Source organism: Phacochoerus africanus, chromosome 10 (genome assembly GCF_016906955.1).
Source record: "Phacochoerus africanus isolate WHEZ1 chromosome 10, ROS_Pafr_v1, whole genome shotgun sequence".
NCBI lineage: Eukaryota > Metazoa > Chordata > Mammalia > Artiodactyla > Suidae > Phacochoerus > Phacochoerus africanus.
The window spans coordinates 7,377,337-7,393,757 of record NC_062553.1 but is presented as its reverse complement, the minus strand read 5'-3'; positions in this window follow the sequence as shown (position 1 = coordinate 7,393,757).

The window sequence follows — 16,421 nt, the reverse complement described above, 5'->3', positions numbered from 1 at the left end:
GCCCTGATGAGGGTGGTGGTGCAGGTGGCCAGTGTTGTAACTCCTGTTCCTCAGTGAAGGCCATGGAGCTCAGAGAAATAAAATGAATTGACCAAGCTCTCACAAATGGTTAAGTATCAGTTTAAACCCCTGGTACTCAATCAGCAGTAATTTTGCCTCCAGGGGACATTTGGTGATGTTTAGAGCTTGAGCGCTGTCACATGAAGGGAATTACACTATTGGCTTCTAGTGAGCAGAGGCCAAGGATTCTCTTATACATCCTGAAATGTGCAAACACAACTGCCTGCAGAAAAGAACCTCCAGACTAAAATGTTAATGGTGCCACGGTTGAGAAACCCTGGTTTAAATCCATGCATTCTGACACCAAATCAAGAGTTCTTCTCAATTTCCCAAAGTACAGCGAAGCACCTGGTAAAACTAAAGCACTGTTTTTGTTATTTGAAAGGCAGTAGAACAGAATAGGAAGCTGTAAGGTTTGATATTTCTGGGTCTATCCCCAGCTCTGCCATTATTAATATTTAATCAGTGTGACCTCAGGCAAAATTAACCCATCTAAACCCTGGTTTCCCCATTTGTGAAATGTATCAGGACACTTCAAAAATTGGAAATAACATAACTAACTGCCCATTCACAGCAGCTACAGATATAATTATTATTAGAGTTGACCTATCATTTATGGATGTGGATATAGATAAATGAGATACCTTTCATTTTTAAACCAATATTAATACTATGTGTGAGACACACAAGAGTAAAGGGAAAATAATCTGAAAGACTGACCATTTAATTCTATGGAAACACATTACACCCAAAGATCACCTAAATTATTGGGTAGGACTCAGTTTTCCAGACTGGACTAAATTTAGATTATCTTCCATGATCCAGTAGAGTAAAAAGACTACTTAAGACTCTAGGTCCCTGTGCTATTTAAGAAATATAAATAGAAAGATGCCCTCTTTGGTGCATTTCAGTGTACTATGAATGCATGTGACAACATAAGAGGAAAAGTAATAATAATTGTATGAATTGATACAAGCTAGATGTTTCCCAACTTTGAGATAAGCACAAAACCAAAATTGTTTGTTTCTCTAAATGAAAAAGGAAAAACAGGTCACCATCAAATAGAAGAGACTGCACTCTTGCAAAAGAGCCAAGTCCTGCAGGAGGCTTGGTGATATCTGAACTTGTCCTTTGAGTCCTTTTCTTTGTCTTCAAGATTTACTCTCAGTACCTGCCCCAAACTTTGTCTACCGGCCTGTGTATTGCTGATTTATCAGTTCTCTGACTGGGAATGGCCTGATTCTGGTACGAGGTGCCATATCTAGCCCTAGAATTTATTAGTGTTGCTAGAGAAAATACACAAGATCCCCAGCTGCATTTGAATTCAGATAAACAACAAATTGTTTCTTATGTAAGTATATCCCAAATGTTGTAAACAAATATTAGGACACACTTACACAAACAAAATGTTTACCTGAAATTTAAATGTTGCTGGACATTCTGTATTTGTATTTGCTTACTCAAATAAACTTACCCTGAACAATGGCAAATGTGGATCCTGATCCAATACCAAGTTGAAGGGGAAGGAGATACTCGCATCACCATCCATCCACACTGTGCTCCATCTAGACTGAGAGATGGGAAAGACCTCACCTTTAGTATTTGTGGATGTATAAGCATAGATGTAACTTAACTATAAGCATAAATATATTCAAGTTTTCAGGGAAGAGTGGACTGGAAGGTTAAAAATGCCCAACCACCCCAAATCTCATCATGGAAGAAGGAGTGACTTCTCTTTTTATTATTGCACCCCACAAGAGTCTCAAGTGCAGGCATTGTTCTGTCTATTTCACAAATGGGAAACTAGAAATCAAGGGGTAAAGCAACATCAAATCTTCATCAAATGTGAACTAGATTTATGGCTATTAGACAAAAATTTGAATTGCAGCTCTACCCAGACAGGACTACCAGAAGTATCTTAACATTTTCAAGTCTCTGATTGTCATCTTCAGGCAACTAATGCACAGAACACTGGGGACAGGGAATAGTTCGTGTATTGGTGTATGCAAAGTAGCAAATAGTACAAAAGGGGGCACTTACTAAATGATAGTTACCATATTCATTGCTATAGAGTAAGTTTCCCATGAGCAGTGATGCTTCCACTAAAATCAGGAACCTGGCACGTAGCATAGTCATGGGCACAAGGAGTTATTTAATAAAACTGATTTGAATTCATGTCCAATACTCAAATAATTTCTTCAAATTAAACATTGGCTGTTTACAGTCCCACTTTTCAATGTAAATAATAATGTGATGCTCTAGTAATGTTTTGAATCATGGACATTTTTTAATGAATTAAATTTATTGAATTGATTTTCTTAGCAACAGCAGACTCTGGCCAGGCACAGTTCCTGGCTATACTATAAAGTTTTCCTTGGAGAGTAGACCAATTCTTTGCCTCCTTCTGAGTGAAGAGGAGTGGAGAACATACTACAAGAGAGTATGTTGGAATGAACGCAGGAAAAGAGAAGGAGGTGGGGAATCTGGAACACAAACAGAGATAGTGAAGGTCAGTGAGTGTTGATAGGAACTATTTTGATGCAAGTCTCTTTGCATCTTCCATTTATTCTCACCTCTTAAGAAGTACAATGGCAGCCATAGTATTTTCCAATGAGGCACAATCACTGTTATTTGCCATCAGGGATCTTAATGCTGCAAAAGAATAGTTAGTGAAATACACACTTGAGTGAAAATCATCCTCTCTTTTATACTGGAATTAACAGTCACGAGCCCTGGAGGGTGGAACAGGGGAGGGATTAATGTGAGGGCCCTGAGTTATTCCCACACAAAGGGGCCAAGAAATGATGCTGTCACACCTGTTCCCAACTCCAAACCACCTTTGGAGTCCTACTAGGAGGTGTACTTTGAAGGGGTTTTGTGCAAGTGGACAATCAAATTTACTACTTCTTCTTGCTTTAATGTTCAATGTAAATCTACCTATAAGCATACAAAGAAAATTTTCTCTAACATTTAAATATAAATATACACAACTGATAAATCAAAATTTAAACTTTGCAAATCCTCTTACACGTCTAAAAGTTAATTACAGACTTTAATCAAACTCTCCATCTAAATAAACACGTAACCTTAATATGCCTCATTCCCTTAATTGCTTCAAACACCTTTATAACATATTTACAAATGTGTGATAGTCACAAAGCATCATAATCTTTATCAAATATATTTTTATATTCATTCTCAATCTATGAGAAAATTAGTGATCTTATATGTTTAGCTGGTTTCTCCATTAGTTACAAACTTTAATATATTTATTTTTATTTTTTATTAAACTATAATTAATTTACAATGTTATGCCAGTTTCTGCTGTACAGCAAAGTAACCCAGTCATACATATATACATTCTTTTTCTATGTTATTTTCCATCATGATCTATCCCAGGAGATTGGATATCATTCCCTATGCTATACAGTAGGACCTTCTTGCTTTTCCATTCTGAATGTAATAGTTTCCATCTACTAACCCCAAACTCCCAGTCCATCTCACTCCCTTTCCACTCCCCCTTGACAACCACGAGTCTGTTCTCTATGTCTGTTAGCCTGTTTTTGTTTTGTAGATAGGTTCATTTGTGGCATATTTTAGATTCCACATATAAGTGATATCATATGGTATTTGTCTTTCTCTTTCTGCCTTCACTTAGTATGATAATCTTTGATTGCAACCATATTGCTGCAAATGGCATTATTTCATTCTTTTTTTAATATATTTTGGCGCATTTTTCCAGGTTAAAGTCACCTATCAAACATAAAACAAAATGATCATGATCGATCGGCTGAGATGAGTAATCACTGAACTGATTACTGGCCATATATATCAAGGGTCACAGTTTGAACTTCCAAAGTAAGTCAAACCCTGGTGGGTATTTGTCATCAAGACTGATTCATTATGTCAATGAGAATGTCCACAGCCGCACCTTTCCCTGCAACTCAGTGTCTCTGCTCTCTTCCTTTACAACGTCTGTGTCATGAGATGTGTTATGAACTGACTTCTATTCTCCCCAAATTCATATCTTGAAGTCCTAAGCCCCAGTACCATGTTCGTAGACATGGAATGAAACCATATTGGTAGACAGTATCTTTAAAGAAATAATTTAATTAAAGTGAGGCCGTACGAGTGGACCCTAATCCAATATGACTGATGTGCTATTGGGACAAAGACATGTATCAGCACATGGGGAGAAGACAGCCATTTATAAGCCAAGGAGAGAGGCCTAGGGCTGCTTCTTCCCTCATGGCCTCAGTAGGAACCAACATGCTGACACTCAAACTCTTACATCGTCCCTTCCTTGGTCTTGCACCTCCAGCCTCCAGAATTGTGAGAAGGTAAGTTTTGTTTAAAGCTGCCTAGTCTGAGGTACTCTGTTACAGCAGCCCTTGCAAGCTAATATAGGATGTTTCACCTCAATTTCGAGTTTTTGCATCTTGGTGAATTTAGTTGAGTCATCCACACATTTCATTGTCTAGGAGATAAAAGGTTGTGTTGATCAAGGATTTCTTCTTGAATTTTGATGGGCCTATCATGGGGAAACCCACTGGCTTGCTTTCCACTTAGTTTTTTTCCATGATCTCTTGAGCTGACTTGCCTTTGCTGTCTGGGTATAATTTCTATCTCTTCGGTTAAGAAAAAGAATACATAATACTTACAAATATGTACCTGGAAAAACAGAATGTCATATATGTCAATGACTCCCTGCGAATTTTAGTTACTTTAAAAATTTCATTCACCCTTCTTCTGTATTATAATTATCATCTTATACATTTTAATGAGCTTATTTCATCTTTGAGTGCCATAGATTTCTTATAGACTCAATTCGTTAGCTATAGTTAATATTCTCGTTTGATGCTTAAATTGTAGCAAGTAGGAGCTTCTTAAAACTCTCTCTTTTGCCCTTCAGATATGACCCTAGACATTTTAAAAATTTCCTTGTCTTCTGGCACTCATTGTAGCTCAAAGTCCAACCTAATTTTTCTCCATCCCAAGACATGGAATCCGTTGATCATCAAGGAGTCTTGGTTCTCTGCAGCTCAGGTATAATGAAAGATGAGATGTGGTCATTTTGTTCCATGACCTTGCCTTCCACATGAGTGCTGGGGGACCAGAAGACACCCATGGACCCCCGCCCCCCCGGGATAGACCTGAAAACATCTCTTTCTCATCAAAATCATGAGGTTCACAATTAATCTTTAATTTCTCTTTAGGATTAATAAGTTATACAAAAAGATTCATAAGTTATTTTAATTGATTTCCGCTTCAATAGGCCTAACTTAAATTTTAACCCATCACCCCAATTACGAGCATGTCTCCTTCTTGACTTTCTTTTTATGTCTCATCGACCACCATTCTACCGTCTCTTTATTGACCCTAAAGCATCTGAAGCACCTCATAAATTGCCTCTATTTATATTCCCTCACTGTCAGAACAGATACAAGGCAATGCAGCCTGTTTCACACATGTGAATATAGTCAGGTTCCCAGAGGTGATATTTCACAGGTTCGAGGCCTAATTTTCTAAGAATGTAATTTACAGGCTGGATGACCTTTACGGGCACTCTTCCCCTCGCTGGACCTCACTAACTCATCCGTAACATTTTTTTCTTTTTAATTGAAAAAAGAAAAGGCCAGGTCCTAAATTCTGTGATTCAAGATTGCATGTGGTCCAGGGGAAAATTTTCCTCATTGACAGAAAAATCTTATGGGATACTCGGGAGAGAAGGAAGAACAAAAGAGCTGAGAGCTCTCCTAGTCCTGGAAAACCAAACACTGATGCCACCAAGCCGTTCTTTCCCAACGTGAGCCCAAAGATTAAAGGGGGTAACCTGTGTGAAAGCACTTTATAAACCCAAACCATGTGTAAACTGTCCACGTTTTTATTACAAGTTACCCATCATGATCACGACTGAGTTAACTCAGGCTTTAAGCTGTTTAAATGCTCGCCTAGGTGTCAGCGGCAAAGTCCTTGTGAAGTCCACGTACCCTGGATTTCCAATTCAGAGCTCTATCCACCTGATTATGCAGCATTTCAAATATGAAAATGAATTCCATGGATGAGAAGCAATCATTCACCCATGGGCCAACCTCTCATCTTTCTCTGCACACCTGTCGGGAAGAGAACCAACCGGAAAGGCTGCACTTACCTGAGATAAAGGCCGGTCCACTAAGGGCCATGACGCCAAGTCTCTGCCTTCGAGCAGCGCGGCACACCAGCTGCATTAAGGATGTAAGGCATGCAAGCCTTCCCGGCCTATTTTATTCATTCCAGTTCCTAGGGATCACACTCCAAACTGTGAACTGGAGGCACACTTTTGTCTTCATCCCAATATAACCTAAGAAAGAAAGCTCATGATACAGCAGTTTAATTAGAGTATGCAAATCACCATGCTCCCGTTTCTCTCTTATGTGTTCCTGGTTGTGCCTTATTTACAGGAGAGGAGAACACAGCTCAGAGAAGGAGTGGTGATCAAAGGAAAACAAAAGAAGCAGTCTGCCCTCCTCCACAACCATGTGCTTGAGGGGGCGCTGAGGGATGAAGCGCCACCAATTTGCTGCCACAGTCCCATCATGTGACACCATTCCATATGTTTAGCTTGTGAGATAACTTTGGTTAAGCCACATCTCTTTGACATGGCTGAAAAGTAAAGAGTATGCATTATAAACAATACGTGACTTTTGTAAGTATAGTTTTTTGGTTTTTGTTTTTTTTTTTTTGTCTTTGCTATTTCTTTGGGCCGCTCCCGCGGCATATGGAGGTTCCCAGGCTAGTGGTTGAATCGGAGCTGGAGCCACTGGCCTACGCCAGAGCCACAGCAACGCGGGATCCGAGCCACGTCTGCAACCTACACCACAGCTCATGGCAACGCCAGATCGTTAACCCACTGAGCAAGGGCAGGGACCGAACCCGCAACCTCATGGTTCCTAGTCGGATTCGTTAACCACTGCGCCACGACGGGAACTCCTGTAAGTATAGTTTTTAATAAACATACTCTCAAGTATACTTTTTTCATTATTGAAGTATAGTCGATTTACCATATATGTTAATTTCAGGAGTATAGCGAAGTGATTAGTCATATATACATACACATATAGATATAGATAAATGAAGATATATTCTTTTCCAGATTCTTTTCCAGATTCTTTTCCCTTATATGTTGTAGGTTATTATGAAATATTGAGTATAGCTCCCCGTGAGGCTTTGCTGGCTATCTATTTTATATATAGTAGAGTGTATATGTTAGTCCCAAGCACCTAATTTATCTCTCCCCCCACTTTCCCCTTTGGTAACCATAAGTTTGTTTTCTATGTCTGCGGGCCTTTTTCTGTTTTGACTGTAAGTTCATTTGTATCATTCTTTTAGATTCCACATATAAGTGACATCATATGATCCTTGTCTTCTTCTGTCTGGTTTACTTCACTTCGTATGATAATCTATAGGTCCATCCATGTATGTATGTACCATTTCTTCTTTATCCATTTATCTGTTGATGGACATTTATGTTGCTATTTTATCCTGCAATCCCATTCTTGGTATCTAAATGGAGAAAGTGCTAATGCAAAGAGATACATGCTCCTTAATGTTTATTGCAGCACTATTTACAAAAGCCAAAACATGGAGGCAACCTGAAGTATACTTTTTGAGGTAGCGTTTTTTGAGATTTGACAAATGTCTAGAGTACCGTGAGCACCACAGGATGGGACGTCTGGATACACAACAGGATACACAACAGCTCCATCAGCACAGAACTGCCGTCCCTCTGTATTCAAATACCCACCTGCCCTGCAGCCCTGGTGACTATTACCCTTTCTTCTTACAGTTTCACCTTTTACACAATCTCATGTAAGTGGAAATTCGGCTTTATTCACTTGCTTGCTGTATAATGTATTTTAGATGTATCCATGTTGTCAGGTCATTTGTGTCTTTTATGGCCTAGTAGCATTCTATTGTATGGGTACACCAGTGTTTGTTCATTCATTCATCATTTAAAGGACTTTTGGGTTGTTTCCAGGTTTTGTTGGTTACCAGAGGAACTGCTATAAACATTTACATACGTGTTTTCATATAATATAAGTTTAAACTTCCCTGAGTAAATACCTTGAGGAGAATTGCTCGATCACATGGTGAGTGCATATATTTGACTTTGTAAGAAACTGCCTGTTTTCCAAATCAGTCGTACCATTTTGCATTCCTATCGGCAGGTACTAATTAGTCTACAACCTTAGCAACTCTTAGTAATGTCAATTATTACTATTATTATTGTTAGTAGTAGTATACCAACTTTAACAGGTGTGTAGTGGTGTCTCATTGTGGTTTTAATTTGCATTTTCCTGATGACTAATGATGTTGAACCACTATGCATGTGCTTATTTACCATCATGAATTTTCTTCAATAAAATGTACAGACGAATATTTTGCCTGATTTTAAATGAGTTGTTTTCTTATTCCTGAGTTCAACAAATTATTTTTAAGCTTACGATTTTTATTAACTAAGAAAAAGCTGAATAGCTGGGATTATTATAAACAGAATTTGAATCAGTGATAACAACCGAAAACTAGATGTTAAGAAGTCCAAATATTTACAGCTCTAGAACCACAGTTATCAAAAATTTAGTGTGCAAGTGAATTGTTTGGGCATCTTGGTAAAAAGGTAGATTCTGACTCAGTAGGTCTGCGATGGAGTCTGAGAATATGTGTCTCTCCTAAGCTCCCAGGTGATGCTGACATTGCTGTGCCTGCATCACAGTTTGACTAACAAGGGTCTAAAAGATCCTGGTTAAATTCCCTTTTCTAACCCCAAAACTAACCAATGCTCACACAATTAAATCTCCCTTTCCTTTTGGAGGAAAAAGAAATGTGGAATTAATAAATACCTTTAAAATAATTGCATCTCTTCCACAGGATATAACACATACTGCTAGAACTTGAATCGATATGTCACAATGTCCATGCAGTAAATCTCTGTCAAAAATTATATTATCCTGTTTTATTTTAATTCTGCTACTAAAGAGCAAAAAGGGATTACCCCCACTGACGTCATTCCCAGGAAGAAATGGTTAGAGGTATCCCTTATTGGAATCCATTTTTTTGGGCCCCAAATGCTTTGATGTAGTCACAGGTTGAAGTAAAAATTTTCGTTGTTGTTGTTTTCCATTACCAGTGATGTGGGAGTGGTCGAGTGGAATCCAGACATCCTACAACTTCATTAAAAAAACGGACTAAGCCTCATAAACAGAGAGAAGGCATTAGTTTATGGACTATCTAAATGTTACTTAATATTGCATTGTCTATAACATAAAACGAGAGTAGAAAAGCCCTTTTATTACCTGAATCTCTTGGAAGCCTAAAATTTCTGTTGCCTTTCTTGTTTTAAGAGAATCAGAATCCTACTTGCCCAGTAAAAGAAATCGTCTATGATTGTGGCAAACGCAAATGCTTGTTTTCAAAGGGTTGTGTATACTTTAGAGGGTAAACAAGAGGAGCCTTGGAGAATCAGGAAGAAAATATTAGAACTTCTGGTTTCATTCATTTTTAAGTTCAAGAGAATCCCTTTTGACCACTGTTGACTGTACCAATCAACATATCGAGCTTCATTTCATCTGCATGTCATAGAATGGGAGATAAAGGTTCGATTTGGGACATAGGTTGGCACTACCTTGAGACATATTTGAATGGTGATGGCAGGTAAGCAGTTAGACCAGCAATCGCAAAATACGATATGCTGGCCTCATAAACCAACACAGTGTTAGAATAGAAGAGGGAGTGGTTGGGATCCCGTCCGTAACAAAAAATGTGTACATGAGAGGTGATTCTAATATTTAGAGTTTAAGCAGAGGAGGAAGAACCATCAAAGAAAACTGAAAAGGAGGTGAAAGAGTCAAGAGCGTGGAAAGAAGCAAGCTTATTTCCAGGAGAAAATGGTGTTTTCGAAGGTAGTAGACAGAGTGTCATGAAAGACTCATTAACCACATTAAATGTTGCTGGAGAGTTTCGTAAAATAAGAGCAGAACACGCCTACTGCATTTGGCTCCAGGGATGGGCGCCATTGGTGATCTCAGCAAAAGGGTGCCACCTCAAAGGACCCCAGTGCAAAATGCAGGAACACAGGGTCCAAGCCCAAGGAAAGACATTTTCTTCGTTCTTCTTTTTAAATTTTATTTTCTGGTCGCACCTGTGGCATATGGAAGTTCCTGGGCCAGGGATCGAAACCAGGCCACAGATGCGACCTACGTCACAGCTGTAGGCACACCTGATCCTTTAACCCACTGTGCTGGGCAGGGGATTGAACCCACTCTTCCACAGTGACCCGAGCCTCTGCAGTTGGATTCTTAACACAGCCCAGGGTGGGAACTCCAGGCAGGGCATTTTCTTTTTGTTAACAAACGTCAATTTCATTTTCTCTGTAAAAAAATAGATGCATGTTCTAGTAGTTCCCATAGTGACTCAGTGGTTAAATGAACACAACTAGTATCCATGAGGATGCGGGTTCAGTCCCTGGCCTCACTCAGTGAGTTAAGGATCTGGCGTTGCCATGAGCTGTGGTGTAGGTCACAGACATGGCTCAGATTCTGCATTGCTGTGGTGTGGGCTACAGCCCTGACTCAACCCCTAGCCTGGGAAGCTGCAAATGCTGTGGGTGAGCCCAAGAAAGAAAGAAAGAAGGGAGGGAGAGAGGGAGGAAGGAAGGAAGGGAGGAAGGAAAGGACGGACCGGAAGGAAGGAAGGTAAGGAAGGAAGGAAGTGAAGGAAGGAAGGAAGGGAAAGAAAAGAAAGAAAGAAAGAAAAGCAAGACAAGAAGAAAGAAAGAGAGGAGAGAGCTAGTAGAGAGAGGAGAGAGAGAGAGAGGAGAGAGAGAGAGAGAGAGAGAGCGAGAAGAAAGAACGAAAGAAAGGAAAGAAGAAAGAAGAAAGAAAGAGAGAAAGAAAAGATGAGGAGGAGAGAGAGAGAGAGAGAGAGAGAGAGAGAGAGGGAGGGAGGGAGGAAGGAAGGAAGGAAGGAAGGAAATCACGAATGTTCTGAGTGAAATTCAGGGGATTTAAAGAAATATAAGAGGAGATAGACAAAAACATGTTTTAATTGAATCACCCATAATCCTATCATTGAAAGGCAAGCCCTGTAATAACGGGATGTTTGTCCAGCTCCTGTGTTATCCCATTTAGTAGGTTTTGTTTCTTTAATTTACTCCATATACGTGTGATTAGATTTTCTGCACTATTTTTGTTTCACTTTTTCTTTTTTCTTTTTTCTTTTTTCTTTTAAGGCTCACATGCGACATGTGGAAGTTCCCAGGCCAGGGGAGAATGCTTCACCACAGCAGCAACCCAAGCCAATGCAGTGACAATGCTGGATCCTTAACCCATTGTACCACAAGGTAACTCCTTCACTTCACTTTTTAGCAAACTTTAAATGCTTTGTAAGCACAATATACTATAAAGTGTGCATGTCATATAGATATTCATCTTATTTAGATTGTTGCCAATTTGAAGACTGTTAACAAATTAAACTGAAATGAGCATTTTTTCTGCATAAGCCTTCTAATTATTTTGCAGTTTTTTAAAACTGAGGAATATCCATAGTGAAATTCCCAGATTAAACTTTAGAAGCACTTTCAAACTCAAAGGATGTATTTTTTTACGTGATTATTGGCATGCTGTGAAATGACAAATAGGACCCCAAATCAAACCAAAACGTGACAATAACCTCTTGGCTCTTTTAATTCAGCAACTTCCACGAATATCTAATTTCCTTTCTCACAGTTCAGGATATTACTTTTCTACCTTTACCCCCAAGAACTTGAACTTTTCCAAATCTGAGCAATAGGACATTACTGCCAATAAAAAAAGGGAGAGGAAGGTGGGTTGGGGACGAGAGAGAAACGGAAAGGGAAGGGTAGAGAAGGGAAGAGAAGGCTCTTTGCTACCATTAATTTCAAGAAAGCCTTTGAAACTATGTAACTTATATTTTTCTCCAAATCTTTGAATTGTCAAAAGCTGGAGCATCTGCATAGCAGACTTATATCATTCTCAGCTTCTGGGGCAGCCAGCCCCCTCTTCCTACCATCCCATCTCCCCTCTGGGGAGCCTCTATTATCTGGAGTCCTAGTGAGAAACACTGGCCCCGTCAAAGGAGCAGCAACACTGTTCTTGGCCTTTCTTGGCTCAGCAGGAGGCTGACTCATGGATTGGGCTCAGCAAGTTGGTAGTCCTTTCCGAGATTTGGTTCTTGAGAGAATGACGCATCAACGTGGGTGCAGAGGTCATTGTCACCCCTGTGGTGGCCTGAGCGGGCTAGCCCACAGCTTCCACTGTGACCCGTGCTGCAATTTTTGATGGTCAGCTCTCCCTGGCTGTTTCTACACCTGCTCTTCCTCTTCTTGTTGTTTCTATGAGCTCAGAAAGCCCTTTAATATCTGCCCCTTTGCCCTAAGTTGCCACAAGCTAGTCTTTGGTGCTGATAAAGAAATCTCTGCCTGAGCCCAGTGGGCAGGGCCAGGCTGTAGGATTTTGGATTTTAGAGCAATGGGAAGCTACTAAAAATTCTTCCAGCACAAGACGTTATCCAGGGAGGATGGAGGCCTCCCTGACATAGAGTGGGAATCAGAACAAAAGAGCACACAGAGGTGAAAGCTCCCAGATGGCAAGGAGGAGGACGACAGCTACTTGGAGTGGCTGACACCCTGGGAAGAGGGACTTCTCATTTCCATGTCATGCAGAGGCTCAGAACACTAGGGAAGTAAAGACAAGGACACAGAGGCTGCACTGTACCTGTCTGGACTTTCTGGGGACAAATGAGAATGCTGGGAGAGACATTTCACGTGGCTCCTGTATCCACTCCAGAGCTATGTCTTGTCCAGTTCATGAAGCCTAAAAGAATGAACAATTTGATAATAATCTGATCTTCTGACAGCTCCTGACGCCTCAATCCTCTTGTCCAACATGTCCAATGGGAATAGTCCACCCACCATACAGCCACCACTCCCACCTTCAAGAAGAGTTTCCTGGAAGTTCCCATTGTGGCTCAGCAGGTAAGGAATAAAGCAGTCTCCATAACAAGGCGGGTTCAATCCCTGGGCTCACTCAGTAGGTTAAAGATCCAGCCTTGCCACAAGCTGTGGTGTAGGGCACGAATATGTCTTGGATCTGGTGTTGCCATGGCTGTGGTGTAGGCCTGCAGCTGAAGCTCTGATTTGACCCCCAGCCTGGGAACTTCCACATGCCTCAGATGCAGCCCTAAAGAGAGATTAAAAAAAAAAAATTCCTAAACTTCATTGATAAGATTCACTTGAATACTGTTCAAAAACGTAGCTTTCCAAGTGCTGCCCCCAGAGGCTATGATTCAGGAGGTTGCAGTGAAAGCTGAGAATGATTTTTTAACATGCTCTGCCATATGATTCTTGTCATCATGGAAGGTTGAGCAGCACCTCTGTGGAGTCTCTTACTTGATAAATTTATGGAAGAGACACCCAGTAGGCTAGACCTATGCCACAGCTGCAGCAACGCTGGATCCTTTAACCCACTGTGCCGGACTAGGAATCAAACCTGTGCCCCCACAGTGACCCAAGATGCTGCAGTCAGATTCTCAACTCACTGGGCCATGATAGGAACTCCCAAGAATAGTGATTCTTGATATTGCGCGCGCACACACACACACACACACACACACACACACACACACACACACATCTCCTGGAGGGCTTACGACAATATCCCAACTCAAAGTTTCTGACTCAGAAGGTTCTGGTTGAGGTCTGAGAATTTCTTTTTCTTTTTCTTTTTTTAAAATTTTTATTATAGTTGATTTACAATATTCTGTCAATTTCTGCTATACAGCAAAGCGACCCAGGTATACAGACATATACATTCTTTTCCTCATATTATTGTCTATCGAAAATTGTTCTATCATAAGTGATTGGATGATGCTGAAGCTTCTGGTCCTGGACCACACTTTGAGAATGACTGACCTAGAAGGAACACGATGCCTACAGGTGCTCATATTGGAGATTAGACTGTAGTAATTATTACCCACAGATTCTCCCAAAGGAAACCTGTCTCTCAATCAATAAACTGTCAGAATGTTCCCATTTTGGCTCAGCAGGTTACAAACTGACTAGTACCCACAAGGATGTGGGTTCGATCCCCGGCCTCATTCATTGGGTTAAGGTGTCATTAGCTGTGGTGTAGGTCTCAAAAACATCTTGGATCCTGAGCTGCTGTGCCTGTGTCATAGGCCAGCAGCTGCAGCTCTGATTTAACCCCTAGCCTGGTAATTTCCATATGCCACAGGTACAGCCCTAAAAAAGTGAGAAATAAATAAACAGATAAATAAGTAAATAAACAAATTGTCAGAAAAGGACCGGAGATCCACAGTTCAATATTACATACCCTGAGCCACCAACCACCAAGATTCCCCCTCCTCTGCAATATATTCGGCAATAAAATCTAGAATCAATGATGTGGTCATCAAGCAGAGTCGAAGATGCAACCTGAATCCTAACCCTCCTTAAACTGAATAAAGTGGGAGGCTGGGGGAGGTGAATGCTTGGACAGAGGTGATGTTTCCACAGTGCAGCCTTGGGATACCCATGGCAGAGTCAAAGCAAGGACACTGAGGCTCGGGGCACATCCTATTGCGTCAGGAAGATGACAGCTGAGGTGTAGGGGAGGTTTTGCTGGAACCGTCAGGGCTGAGGAATTGGGAGAGTTGAGAGAGCCAGACCAGAGCTTCCAAATCAACTTGGCCATGACCTGGTAGGATGCCACCATGTGTAGAGTTGGACCACAAAATCCAGCGAGCACCGTCTACCTTTGGAAGCTTTTGTAAATGTCAGACAATGCAGTGTTCTAAGTGTTTTCATAAAACATCTCCCTTAACACACACCAACCCCGAAAAGCAGGTACCACTAACATAACCTTTCCTGACTGAGAAACTTGGGCACAGAAAAGCCAAAGATGCTTGTGGAAGCCACATGTTGAATTCAGGCCATGTGATCTCAGAGGCTCTCAGTGTAACCTCAATGTGCCTCTCGTTCTCCTTAACAGGACACATCAAGTCACTATTTTTGCCATTTCGGGGGGTAGGGGGGGCTAGAAGAGGTAAAGAGAAAATAAAAGGATTCTTCTTCTTCCTTGAGAAAGGTTACCATTTGGTAGGATAGACAGACCCACTTGCAGCTGATGAGGCAGATTCTAAGTGCTGGCATCTTTGTACTGTAAAGGCTACAGAGAAGCAGAGGAGAGAACTGAGCACATAGATGGCCAATCTTGAAGAACTGATGATAGCAGAGCCTTTAGCCTAGGTCCTAGATGGATTATAAGCCAAAAAATTAAAACAAACAGAAACAAACAACAATGAAACAGTTCTCCCAAAGTGGGCCATTAAAAGAGAATATGGTAGAGGAAGAAGCACCTGCTTCTGAGGTTCTGACCTCATTTTTCAGATTCTCCCTTGCTTTGCATCTGTTCTGGTTCCTGTTATCACCACCCTGCTGGCCTCAGAGGGTAGCCATCGTCTTCAAGAACTCTAACCCAGACAGCAAAGACCTTTCCATTAACTCCCACTGTACAGCCGAGGCCAGGCTGGAATTAAAAATAATGAAAATCAATAGGCCTTGCACTAAAGGCTCAGGAGCAGAAACGAGGACGTAAACAGTCCTGTAATATCAAAACTTTGTCCAAGGGCCTGCTCCTTCCACACGGCATCCCTGGGGAAAGGGCACCGTGCCTGATGCCTTCCCTTCCTAGACGCTGCTCTCCCCCGACTCAGCAGATACTATTTTCATCTCTGCGTGTTGCCTGGACTCCTCAAAGTCTAGACAGGAGAGGGATCTGCCTTGGGGCTGGTGCCGGTCCTCTCAGGTCCGGCCTTGTGTGTTTGAACTCACCTCTCCTCTGAGTAATTAGAAAGTGATTGACTTTCTCCTCTGGACTTTAATGTCTTTTAAAGAACAGCACATCTACCTTGTCTGAAATCAGGTCTGGACGCCGTCATGAATTAACTGCATACATTCCATCCAGGCAGTGGACCTTTCTGAGTTTCTCTTTTGCTGTTGGCAGAATTACAGGTTGGCATTAGTGGTTAGTCCAGTCCCACTTCTGATCTCTCTCTCATTCTAAGGCTGTCCATGGGCATGACTCAAGTTGTTCATAGCATATGGTTTTCCTCCACAGTCACATATTAACAGAAATTGCCTGAACGTGAAAGGTCAAGTTCAAGATCCCTTTGCTTTTAAGGAACAAGCCTGAGCGAGTAGATTCTCTATCTCTACACGCACAGTATTTAAGATGTATTAGGACCAAGGAAATCCAGGAGCCCTTCTATCTCTGGCAAGCTCAACTGCATGTAAAAACAGCTTGGCT